The sequence below is a fragment of the Stegodyphus dumicola genome, chromosome X2, assembly GCF_044657685.1.
Source record: "Stegodyphus dumicola isolate Sdum_Otavi_A_Nest chromosome X2, ASM4465768v1".
NCBI classification, from domain to species: Eukaryota; Metazoa; Arthropoda; class Arachnida; order Araneae; family Eresidae; genus Stegodyphus; species Stegodyphus dumicola.
In genome coordinates this window covers 198,976,716-198,990,455 of record NC_140781.1, presented here as the reverse complement: position 1 = coordinate 198,990,455, position 13,740 = coordinate 198,976,716, and the positions used below count along the sequence as shown (strand labels likewise).

The following is a 13,740-nucleotide window of genomic DNA, read 5'->3' as shown; positions in this document are numbered from 1 at the left end:
AATAAAGGAAATGCTTTTAGAAACATAAGATTTCTTTATTAGTCATTCTTTTTATTTCATATAGTATTCATGCCGTTTATAACGCCTAAAGAATATAACTGAAATAGTAATGTAATAAGTTTTAACGTACACTATGTAGTAACTCTGTAGAGATATTAGGTTATTTGGAAGCAGGAGATGTGGAAAATGTGCATTGCCCTCGCTGGGATTCGAACCTGGACCTCTCGAATATTCTCGGTGTTAACCGTTACACCACGATGGCATTCTAAGAAGGCGGGAGAAATACTTATAATGCATTATAGTAAACCGTGAAAGTTTGAATAGCAAATTAATCAAATGAATATTATTTCTGGTAACTCGTCTATGTTCTGAGAAAAAATTCCATTGTGCCTGTGGATACCATTGGAAATTAAAGCTTGATTATTTCTATTTTGAATATATGGAAGTTTTTCTTCACATTTTGTATGAATATACTATGTGAAGAAAATCTTTTACAGACTGAAAATAGTTGCTTTGGTTTAGTTGATTACGGCAAAGCGCATGGCGATTATCTACCTAAAGTGAGGGATGCCTTCCTGGAGGACTTTCTAAGTGAACTGACTCGTATACACGTTACACATGGAGAAAAACCACGGAAACGTCTATGCAGCCAGCCCATTCATCGGGATTTGAACTCTGGATTGAGCTACCATGGTGGGCCGATTAAAAATATACTCTTAACAGATCATTCCTCAGTGTCAGTCTCTGCTTCAGATGCTTCAGGTAAGAAGCGTTTTAGTTCATAGCACTGTTTAAAATTAATAACTCAGCTAAAATCTAAAAATTTATTGCATAGAACATAAGGTTTCATATCGGTAAATTGAATATTTCTGATGTTGAATTAAACAGTTATTTCGAAAGAAATTAATATATAATGTATCCAATTTTATTCCAATATTCTTAATGATTTCCCTGTAATTTAAAGCAATCCATCAGTTCACAATTTTTTCCCTTCACCTACTTTCAAATGTTTATTTTTAATTTTTTGATTTTTTAGTTTAAATATTGGGTCATACAAAAAGTCTCCGCTTTTTTGGTACATTTTTGAACAAAAATGTTCTTTATTGAAGATCAATTTTAATCATCTACATATTGACCATTACTATCTATGACCTTTGGCCATTTTTCGGGTAGCTTCATAATTCCATCGGTGTTGAATCTGTGGTTTGTTATCGAAAAACATGGACAAGTGATTTTCAACGGCGCTGCGGTCGGCCAATTTTTTACCATCAAGAGAGGTTTGCAGAGACCGAAACAAATGGTACTCAGATGGTGCAAAGTCCGGGCTGTATGGTGGGTGCATCAAAACTTCCCAACCAAGTTCCGTCAATTTGTTCCGAGTCATCAAAAATGTACATAGCCGCGCATTGTCATGATGGAACACAACTCCCTTTCTGTTGGCCAAGTCTGGTCGCCCTTTCTGAACTGCTTCAACTTGTGTACAGTACAGGGCCGAATTGATGGTTTCTCCAGGTTGCAGCAGCTCATAATGGATAATACTCTTCCAATCTCGACATCGAAATTTCAGGAATGGAATCAAGCAAACCACTGCTGGGTCCTTCGTTCACTCACAGCACTTTCACCGCATACTTTACAAATTTTTGGCATGTTTTTTAAGTGTTTTTACCTTTTCTATAGTAAAAAAGCATCACATACCGTATTTCTTCAGATATTTCACTCATTTTCAAATCAATATAAATTTTGACACGAGCAACAAATTAGAAAACTATCTTTACAAACATTGGAAGCTGAATGTCACCTTTTAAAGACATGTTCGTTGGAGACAATCGAGTGAATGCTGTCGGATATATATATACCATCTAGTGGCAAGAAAGCGCGAAGGCTTTTTATATGATCCAATATAATATATGCTTACTACTGAATATGATGCGTATTTATTTTTCATTAAGTTTAAACTCTATAAAAACCGTAAATTGTGTAGACGAAGTTAATAGCCCAAACTAACCTGCATCTCAAAAAATTATAACGATTACTTTTTCGACTACTTTTCATGGATTCCTGTTGCTTGACTGTGCTACTGACGATGTCCAAACAAATTTACGATTTAAAATTAGGCAAAATTGCAACATTATACTGAGGTAGATTTTGAATAAAGTTCTACCAATTTCGAGGATGATTCTACCAATTTCGAGGATGATATATGTCATTCTTCTCCAGACATATATTTTTTAATATCAAAGAGTTATTTATTTCGTTAGCGAAAACGTCATAACCCAGTTATACGATATTTCGAACCATCCGCTATGACTGTTAGTTCTGACACTATTTTGAACCAGTTAATTCTGACACCTGAAGCTCTACTAAAAATTAAACTTGAAATAAAAACCTCCAAGTAATGTTTCCGGTATTTTTCCTAACCTTGTTTACTTCATATAAATTGGCCTATAGTAATTTTCCAGTATTTCTCTTTCTTACACTTGTTTAGTTAACGAATAAATACTTTATCCAAGATGCTATGACGTATTTCTATGTGAAGAATTTAAAACCACATTTTCCTTTCTCATACATTTAATAGGACAATTTCTGAAAAAAATTATTATTCTTGCAATTTGACTCGAATTTTAGTATCAATTAATTCATGAGTAAAGTCGTAATCGCTTCACTTCACTTCAATCTGCAGGTCGAAAAATGCAAAACAATTTACAATTCATGTTGAATAAATCACCATCATATTTCATAAAATGCTTCCATTTTTCTCTGTCTGAATCAAATAATTTTAGTGCATAGTATTGCTGATGGAAATAACAGTATCCATTTAAGCCATTAATAACCTTGATGAAGTATTCTGCATAAACTGATTTTGCTGAAAAATACTAACTTTTTAAATAGCAGATAATATAAAAAATAGGTGCAGCAAGTAAATATAATTGAATTTAATCAGACATATAGTCAAACTCCCCTATTTCGAAACCGGTTTACAACGACGCCCGGACATAACGAATGACATTTAGTTATGTCCAATAACTTATAAATCTGAGGTTATTTTATATGAGGACAATGGCGAACCTTCAAACATATGAAAATTGAAGATGAGCTTTACGAATATCTTCGAATGACAGTGTTTTTGTACTAAAACGTTTCTAGAATTTCCGCAAATTTTAACTAAAAATTGCTAACGCTTAAAATCATCCATGTTTAGGTTATCAAGATAGCGAAAAACATCGTAACGTTACTTTTGTCTTCACCCCATTTTCTCTGTATTCTAAATAAAAACACTAGGCGGCAAGTGCAAGAACTCGAACGAACTCTCTGATTCCATTCTTCAAGTTCTTTGATTAAGCTGTAAGACAGAACTCTGTTCAAGGCTGATGTTACGATGGAAGTTTTGAAATCTTCGCTATTCAGAGAGAGAGAGGAATAGATTCTCATGAGCGTTGGGTTAAAAAGATGGCTCGTCTTTTCTTAGTCGTTTCTTCAAGTTCCTTAATTAATCTGTAAGACATAAATAACCCTGTTCAAGGCTGATGCTATGATGAAAACTTTGAAATCTTCGCTATTTAGAGACAATTAAGACTAGAACTACACCCCATTGTGCAAAATTCCTTGTTTATTAGGGATTTGCTGTGCGGCTAGAAGGTATTTATTACTACCGTTGGGAGCGCACAGCCGCGCGGCCGGGGGCTCGACAGATCCGTGGCCGAGTCTACAGCTATTGCCACTGACTCCATTGACACCGTACGTTAAAGCGAGGAACAGGCCAGACGAGGGCCTCCGGGGAGTACTCTTTTGTGGTAAGATTCAGAATTACAGAAACAGATAATTGTGTTTGTGGTAATATAGGCAGCCCGGATCATTATCTCACAGACTGCCCACTCACAGAGCAGCATCACGTTCATTTACCAGAGCTTAATAGACAAGCCTATTGTAAATTTATAATTAAACAAAAATATCTTGTGGAAAAAATAATAAAAATCATGGACAAACTATCTGCGTTAGGCACCGATCTTTGCCAAATAGCTTAGTAACACTGACTATGTTCATGTAATTATGTGCTTGAAGAAAACACCTGCAACTGAATACACTATCAATCAATTGTCTATTTGCGTGAATATAATAATAAAAGTCATGCACATACCTTCTGCCTTAGGCTTGATCAGTGCCAAACTGTTCAAAATTGCTGATTATGTACTTATATGCTTGAGAATACATTTGAGAATTACTGCATAACTATGTGTAATATTTATCAGAATTACTAGCAGTAGCACTGAATTAGTATTGTAATGTATAATAATTGTATAATTGGTAATGTAATTAGTATTGTAATGTATAATAATTGTATAATTGGTAATGTAATTAGTATTGTAATGTATAATAATTGTATAATTGGTAATGTTTCTATTATTCATCGTAACATACACTGTAAAGTTTATGTGTGTACTGCATAATTAGTATTATAATGTATTGAAATTGCATAATTAGTACTCTAATGTATAATTGGTAATGTATGAATTGTATAAATCAGTATCGTAATATATAGTGTTTGCTGCAAAATTAGTTTTTAAATGTATTATAATTGAATCATTAGTATCGTAACGTATTGTAAAAGTAGCATGTTAAAAAAGCCCCTGTATGGCCATGTACTTATATTTTTCTCAGATATCAAAAAACACTGGGACCCGGGCAGTTGGACGGCAGCGAACCCCATTGGCGGCTCTGGATAATGGCGGACGTGGTGCTGTACTGATTAACCATTAAGGTAAAGGGACAGTGCCCACGTCCTCCGTCACTTATCACTTATCTTTTGCGGTAATCCCTTCGGAATCTACGCATCCTAACGCGCCCAATTGGGAAGCTCTAGCGAGATTTTAGCGTGAATTTGTGTGTAAATGAAAAAAACGCCCCTTTTGACCTAACATAAAATCTGAAAACTTCCAGAATTTTTTTTTTTTTTAACTTTTTCTTTAAAGCAAGCGGAATAAACTTCTTTACTTTATTTCACATTTTTAGCTCCAACGCCGCATAGTACATCGATTTTGATAAAGTTTATAACCTCGGAGAGGAATTATTAAAAATTATCTTCATCACGAATTGTAGACACTCTGTAGACACATTAGGTATTTTCGAAGCCGGAGAGATGAAAAATGAGCAAAGCTCTCGCCGGGAATCGAACCAGGCACATTTGGAATACGCGCCCAGCGTGCCGACCACTACACTACGAAGGCATGCTAAGAAGGCGAAAGAAATACCTTATATACTCCCCCTTTTAAAGGACGACTGGTGTTTAGGGGACCCAATTGCTAAATCCTGGGTGTGGAGCATCATCATCTGCCACCTTTTTAGTTCGGGCGTCACTGTAGCGACATTAGGTATTTTTGAAAGCAGTGGAGATGAAAATTGAGCAACACCCTCTCCGGGAATCGAACCACGGACCTCTGGAATACGTGCCCAGCGTGCCGACAACTACACTACGAAGGCGTGCTAAGAAGGCGGGAGAAATACCTTATAACTCATTGGTCATTTTGGTTCTTCTCTTCGACTTACTAGTTTTCATTTGATAAAACAGATGTTCATATATAAATGGACTCCCAAGCAAAACGATTTACTCAATGCGAAAATTCGAATTTTAGGATATTTGTCTTTTGAGAAGTACGAATTAAGATTGATCAAATGTATATCTTCAGAATTTTTAATGAGATTTATCTTACAATATAAATCAATTAAAAATTAGACTCAAAATAATTAATACCTTAAACATTTTCTCCAAATTCATGTCATAATAATGGTAATTAATGGGAAATGTGTTAGAGTACCCTGTAAAATTGAACTTTTAAAGTGCTTCACTATATTTGCCCTTATTTCTTATAATTTACCTGCAAAGTAAGGTACATTATTGAACTTTAAGCACTTTTTGAAAGAAATCTTGTGCCGTATTTGCTTGTGTATGGTCAAATCAGAATCTTTCTGAAATTTTAGCAGTATGAGTACATAGAAAGAGAACTACGAAAAAGAGAGAAAGAAGGAGAAATACGAAAAACATATCTTAAGGCATAACTGACTTTTAAACGCGCGCAGTAGTTAATATAGATTTACGTTCGCGGTATATAACTTTAACAATTTACCTAATAAAGTGAGTTTTCTTAGCCCAGTGCTAATTTGAAATTCAAAAATTTGTGTAAACATATAAATATTGAAAAAAAACCAATATCACACTGCAATAAATCCAAAATCAATATATTTATTACTATTTTAAAATTTTAATGAGAGAAAGTATGCGAAAAGTGAATAACTATATTAGGAAACCCCCTACACACACACACACATGTACACGTTTCCTTCAGTTGCGTTTCTAATTTTTATGACTCGTCAAATGATTGTGGCCGAGAGAAACTCACTGTATTAAACAACTTCCTAAGTCAACATAAGCAAACTTATGTCGGCACGCTGGGCGCGTATTCCAAATGTGCGTGGTTCGATTCCCGGCGAGAGCTTTATCGTTAACTTCTTCAGTGACGCTGACACATAAGTGTACGGTTGGTATGTTTTTTTTACCATTAAACTTAAGGAGGGTAGAGTTAAGCTGCGTTAAGCTTTAAAAAAAGAAAAACTAAATATTACAGTATCAATCGCTCAATCGTAAAATAAAAAGTTGGTCGTATGGTAGGAATGATAACATTTTATTCTTTTCAGTAATCACTATTTTATCGACATTTTAATCCTGCGTTCTATAACTTAAAAGATTTTTTCTGATTATTTAAAGAAATCCATTAATATTTGGTAAATAAAACACACGTGTGTGTAAAACAGTCTGTTTCAGGGATGAAAAGCAGATTTTGTAACATTGCTTTTGTTATTGCCTTGTCCGTGTAATTCATGGAAGAATGGATGCCAGATCTTCAAGGAGGTTGTTGAACTTCTACTTCCATCCCAATTTTGAAGGGGAGCACCCCAGGGGGGGTCTGAAGATTTCCCACTCTTCTCCCATACCATCAAAACCAAACGAGATGTCTTTCGGCTTGCTGTGTATTTAGAGTACTCTTATGTCGAAAAAACACTACACATTGACAAGCATTCCATGCCTGCTCGGGATTCAAAGCCAGACTCTTCGGTATCGCAGTAGGCTCCCGTAACCAGACGATAGTCTGTGCAGCATTTGCTAACATTTTAGATCTATTTTATAAGAAATTGTAAAGCGTATACATATGTAGACAACTATCATTTTGGATAATATGCTTCTCATAGCTGCAAACCTGATGTAAATTAAATAGTCACAGCTCTATTAAAAATATCTTTTAAATACTAATGGTTAAGCTCTTTTAACAGAATAGTTTACATGGCCTCTTGTGCGGGTTCTTTCATGTAGCCAAGCACAATCTAATTGTGCAAACCTGATGTAAATTAAATATTCAAGGCGTTGTTTCATATTCTGTTAAATAGGTAGCTGAAAATAGGTAGTTTTGATATCCGGCTTTGAGATCAATATATTTCCTCAAGTTGTTTTCATGGTTTACCCCAACTAGTATAAAATGAATGCGAGCCATTTCCCTTTAGAAGGTTCCTCACGAAAGTATCACCCTTTAAGGCAAATGATAACTTGCTACCAAGTCATGCCATTTTTATTTTTTTATGTTTTATAAAGTTCAATTATTTGCTGCTTAGTCGTAAATATACCGGCTACACTTTAGAATTTGCCTACTCCTTCATTTCGATTATTCTTGGCCCCTTTTAGCTATACTTGGCTTCGTTTCATTTATGATTTAGCTAGGGAAATAGAAAGTTAACTGCCTCTTTTGTTATGCTGGTATTTTATATTAGCTCATAAATAAAGATTATATCATTATAACATCAATACATTCTTTCCATTGGTGGCGCACCATCGATTGAGCGCTGATGTCGCTGAGCACTGGCAATTCGATCAGGGATTCGAATCTTGGCGAACCGATTGGCTGCATGAGTGCTCCCAGTTTCCCTTAGAAAGCCCTCCACGAAGGCGTCGCTCCCCTCAGGCGAGATAGCCTTTGAGTGCCTTGCCATAATCAAATAAAGGAAACCAATCCATTTATAGTACTTATTTCCGTTCTAGCAAGCAAATATGTTATGGTTCATTAATGCGAGCCTAATATGTTTTTATAATTAACTTAGTTTCAAAGGAATTATTTTTTAGAAATTATCTCGATTTAGCAAATTCCATTGAGTGTTTTTATGTACTAGTGATTCCTTTTCTTTTCTTTTTCTCTTTTTAACGTTTTGAAATGAATATTTACGTTATTACTTCCTTTTCATAGCTTCACTGAAATTTTATGCATATTTTATATTTAGTGAGCATTACATGAGAAATGTGTACATGAACAAGAACTGCTTCATTTGTAGAATGATTCCAAGAAGATAAATTCAGAAATATATTCATTCTAAACATAAACATTCTCCGAATGTGAAGAAAAAATGAATTTTATAAATATGGGACAAGCGATTAAATTGTATGAATAAAGATATTCATCCAAATTTCTTGGTGGTGGAAAATAAGACAGGAAGACTGCTGCAAGGCCACGTGTAAAGCATTCATTCAATCGCATCCGAGGCCCAGCAAAAAAAAAAAAAAAAAAAAAAAAAAAAAGAAGGAAAAGTAAGAAAGAAAAGAAAAATATATGTCACGAGGCATTATAACAGTGATGACGGCATTATATCATCATTCAAGCACATCATTTATACTGCAGTCTGACTAGTTAACATCATAAAAGTTCTTATCATAAAAGTTCTTATCAGTTAATAGTTAAATTTACAATTTATCTTTCGAATTCTGTTTAGTGATTTGTGTACGGTAAATGAAAATTGGATTGTTATTAAATGAAGTGGTGATTTTCATATCTTTTTCAGACATCTAAATTTTGTATTAAACTATTCAGAAAAGTAAAACAAACATTTAGTTTTATTTCTTGAGTTTCCATTTATTGACGTGTGAACCAAGAGCGCCATCTACCGAGCATTTATTAAAATTATCCTCAAGCGAAAGAGATTTTTATTCATTTTTTCGTTAGTACTAGTTATTTTAGCATTTTATTTTGATTTAGAAGTTCCCTTATATATTCTACATACCAACATTTAAAAATTCAAAGTAAACAACAAGCAACTTTAAATGCTAAGCAGTATATCACTGGTCAACATTTAATATTTTTCATTTTGACGCCAAAATAATTCGTTTCCAATACAAACCTGATTAATTCCATTTAGTACTTCATGTTAACTTGCAGATATATTGATGGAAAAAATTAAAGGACGTATTTAAAGCGTTATTTTGACATAAAAGTCTCTTAAACGCTTGTTTAATAATAATTTTTTTTTTTTTTTTTAATTTCCCAAACTTGCTATTCTTTCTCAATGCGAAAATTCTTTCTGTGAGAAATTCAACGCTTGTTCACTAGTAAATGTTTTAGAAGTTTTATTGTTATTTTACGCAATAGTATATATTTTCTTGTTTAAAAAATGATTTCAAGTATTGCAAGCAAACTTCTTGATTATACAAATATTATATTGTATTATTTCAAAGGCTCTTTAAGCTAATAATTTACTTCAGATTCTAAGTAATTAATTTTAAACACTTAAACTATCTTTGGTTTTACCTTATTATTACCCAGTATATTATTCTTAACGAATGAATATAACTTGATAAATGAGATCAAAATACATTAGCTTTATCCTGTTGCGTATGGTCATATATGCATGCTTAGATAAAAAAAATGTTATTTTCATTCTGTCTCGGCGGGAGACATGTTTCTAAAAATTAATGTCTATGGTTTATTTCATTTACAAAGGAGCTGAAGTAATTATACAGCCGAATTTCCTTTTAATAAGCATGCCTGTAATTAGACAAAAAGAAAAAAAAAACTGCCATCATGATTTTAATACAGTTTTAACACGCCATTTATGCCTTAAGTAATAGTTACAATGAGATCATTTTTCTGCTTGGATGGCATTAGCTCAGTATAAACTGTATGTATATGTATTGTAATAATCAACTTAATTACAGCCTGTTCATTCCGATATAATCTTTGAAACAGCAAACGATAATGATATGCTAGGTGCTAGGTTGATGTGCCGAACGATGCACTAGGTAATGGAGTCTGACATGATGTGATTTTATCCTTGAAGATTATGTTTAAAATGTTACGTCATTCTTTACTAAAGTGTTCCACAAAATCATGCGATTTTGAAACTTACACTGTTGTTTCTATGGAGATGATAACAAAGGATACATTGAAGCAAGTATGGCAAGAATATGGCCTTTTCGTTGTTCATTATCGAAAAGACGTTAAACAAAATTTTTGTAGAAATAACTTTAAAAAGTTTCCCTACATTTTGCTGCATTAATTGTCCTTCTTTGATAAAAGGTTTTTATTAATAAAATCATTTTGATCTATAAGGTATTTTTCCCGCCTTCTTAGCTTGTCTTCCTGGTGTAGTGGTCAGCAAACTCGGCGCGTATTCGAGAAGTCCGTGGTTCGAATCCCGGCTAGGGCATTGCTCATTTTTCATGTCTCCTGCTTCGAAATAACCTAATGTCTCTACAGATTTACACTATATAACAAGCAATTGTTCAAAAACCATAGCCTTCTTTAAATAAGCCAGAAAAAAAAGTGCAGCGGTTACATCATTTTTAGAACTACGCGTTATTCCTATAACATCGCAGGCAACAGATAAGTAAGTTTCTCAGTCTTCTCTCGCAACCCACTCTTTTCTTGACTAAGTTCGTGACCTCTTTCCAAAGGGACAGGTTTTATATCTAGATCTTGATACTGTTGGTTATTAAATAAGTAATTAATGAATGTGAGTCCTGAACCCTCTTTGTTACCTCTGTTTCAGGCTATCATTTAGACGAAATGTTTAGACGAATGTTTAATATGCAATAATTAAGACAAATGTCAGGTTCTACAGAAAGGCGCCACTAAATTAAATAATAACACAAAAAAAGTTGTGGAAATAGAAATTTTTGACATTTTAAAATATGAAAGGGGTTAATCTCATAAAAAACAGGTTAAAGAATATTTTAGGATTACAATTATGAATCAAGCAATTAAAATAAGAACTTAATTTTAAAGACTTTAACGGACATGTATAATTAATTTTAAAAATAATGCATTCTTTACACGTTTTTATTATTGTTTTAGCTCAATTAATACCCTTATATTTCTGATTTTACTTCTTCCTAAACTCAAAATGATTTGCTAAGAACTTTCTTAGTGAAGCAAGAAAAGACTTTTGGATAAAAACAAAGAAACCAGAGGTTTTTCTTGAAACTGAAAGTGATATATATGTGAGAAACTAAAGATTAAAGTCTAGTCACGTCACGAAATGATCAGCCAAGTCGCGCTTTGGCTAGCCAAATCCCAGAGGAGGAATTAGACCCAACCACTAGTGAATTATTTCTACATGCTTTCGAAGAATTGCATAAAATATTCATATTTAGATTATTAAATATAGATATTTTATGCATTCAGTAAAACATTCATATAGATTCTTCTTCAGATTCACAAAATGCTGTTAAATTATTGTAGATCTGGGGCTTTGGCCAGCTCCGTATGGACAAAACTACTAGGGGTCGGTCATTTCGTACTTTATCCGTAAAATATACATTCCAATTGCATGCAGTATTCAAGCCATAAAACGTAGGAATGCGTCACTAAGCTTTCTGTACTGCCAATAGCACAGAAATTCCATTTCACTAACTACTCATACATCAGGTCTTTAGTTGAAAAATTTCAACCCAATTAATTTCCTTCGCTAATAAATTTAGTAAAACGTAGACATACACGCACACATACACACACACACACACACACACACACATATATATATATATATATATATATATATATGTTTATTTATTTATTCGCATTATTGTGTAAGTAATATTTAGTAACCCGTATTTATGCGTATTATTCAAACTTTAATGCAAATAAAAAATAATGTAATTGAAATCAAACACAGTAATTACTACTACTGGGGAACTTTGTGCCACTGAAAGCATGGAGATGTGCCAGTGGAAAACAAATGTGAAATAAAGTCAAAATCACTATAAAGATGAAAATCCGTTGATACTACACTCGTGTGCAAAATTAAGAGAATTTACGAATTATGTCTATTTTTACAAAAAGCATTGAACCCAAGGTACTAATTATGTCACCGAAGAACTATATATTTTTTCAAAGTCGAATACATAAGTGTACACGTCCTTGTTTGCGGAGCTGTGATTGTTGGATGGGGAACAGTCGCACGAGGGGTTTTCGGTGATTTGTGTGCTCGTACTCCTTCTCGACATTCGCCGTTTTTCTCGCAAGAGTTGGATCAATTTTATAAAGTTATATGGTATTTCTCCCATTTTCCTAGCGTGCCTTCGTGGTGTAGTGGTTCTGTACGCTGGGTCGGTATTCGTGGTTCCAGAGGTCCGTGGTTCGATTCCCGGTGAAGGCGGTTGCTAATTTTTCATTTCTCCGGCTTTTCCAAAAAATACCTAATGGCTCTACAAAGTATCGGGCAAAATGAGTAGCCGCGAACATGTGAATGACAGAATCAGATGGAGAATTGTCGTGGTTTAGAAAATGCCAATCACAAGCGCAGGTAGCTACAGTAATGTAACGCCCAGTGTCGTCTGTAGTTTGTGTAAACAATTTCAGAACACTAGATCCATCTCGAGGAGACCTGGACAAAGTCGACCAAGATCCACAACGATGAAGAAAGATCGTTATTCGGCACTCTCAGCGCGATGGCACAGAACTGCTACAGCTTCACAGCTCTCACTGAGCTGTATGCTACTACTGGAGCCTGAGTTTTACGGTCTAGAGCTGCCCGAATTCATCACGAGATAGCTTTTGTATGTCAGAAGACCCGCTGTTTGCCTCCTGCTTACTACAGCACGCAAGGGAAAGCGTTTAGCTACATGTGCCTTCAACAACAGACTTCAATGGAGTACTGTGCTTTTCACAGACGAGTCGAGATTCAGCCTGGATACTGGTTCTCGATGTACACAGCGGAAAAAAAGGGGGGACAGTTCTATATCTCTCGTTCTAGCTGACCGATTGACAAAATTCAACTTGCGTTTTTCATGTCTCGAAAGCACAACTTAGGATATGTATTAAATTTATATAAAGCACTGTTCTAATAAAGGCATTTAGACGCAAAATCGGACTTTTTCTGAAATGACATGTCAATGTTTTTTTCATATTTCGATTTGACTACTCAACTTATGCCGAACTGCCAAGTTTTGTAAAAATCGTACGAGTAGTTTTTAAAAATTTAGCTCTCAAAATTTTAGCTCCTCAATGTTAATTGAGTTTGGTATATATTTATTAATACCATGACCAGTACAATTGATTAGAACTATCATTTTCCTCTAGTGTTAACAAATGTCGTGGCATCTTTTTATTTAAAAAGGGGAAACGGACATCAAAATTGATTCGACAAAAAAGTCAGGTTCCAGATTAATAATTCTTTCACGTTTAAAGAGATAAAAAAGAACACTAGAATATTGAAGTAGAACCAACTGTCGGCTAGAGAACTGAATTTACTGATCGTACCGGATTTGGGAAATTCCCCCATCTTACGCCAGTTATGGTGCCTGGTATACAAGGATAGGGTGCCATCTCTTTTCTCTTCAAGAGCAACCACGCGTGTAAGTTCAAGCCATATCTCTACGTCTTTAAAAGTATAAGCGTATTTACAACAAATACATAACTGAAATGTATTTCGGGC

General features: G+C 34.2%; 1 long non-coding RNA gene across 8 annotated transcripts in view; it reads left to right on the top strand.

Moving 5' to 3' along the window:
• LOC146993008 (uncharacterized) overlaps positions 1 to 13,740 on the top strand; it is a 581,887-nt gene that overhangs the window by 367,675 nt on the left and 200,472 nt on the right. Inside the window, exon 2 of one of the 8 annotated variants that reach the window (XR_015038844.1) lies at positions 498 to 762. The exons of 6 other annotated variants lie outside the window; for them this stretch is intronic. This is a non-coding gene — a long non-coding RNA (uncharacterized LOC146993008). The remainder of the gene's footprint in view (positions 1 to 497; positions 763 to 13,740) is intronic. One more of the 8 variants, XR_015038845.1, reaches the window with a different exon arrangement.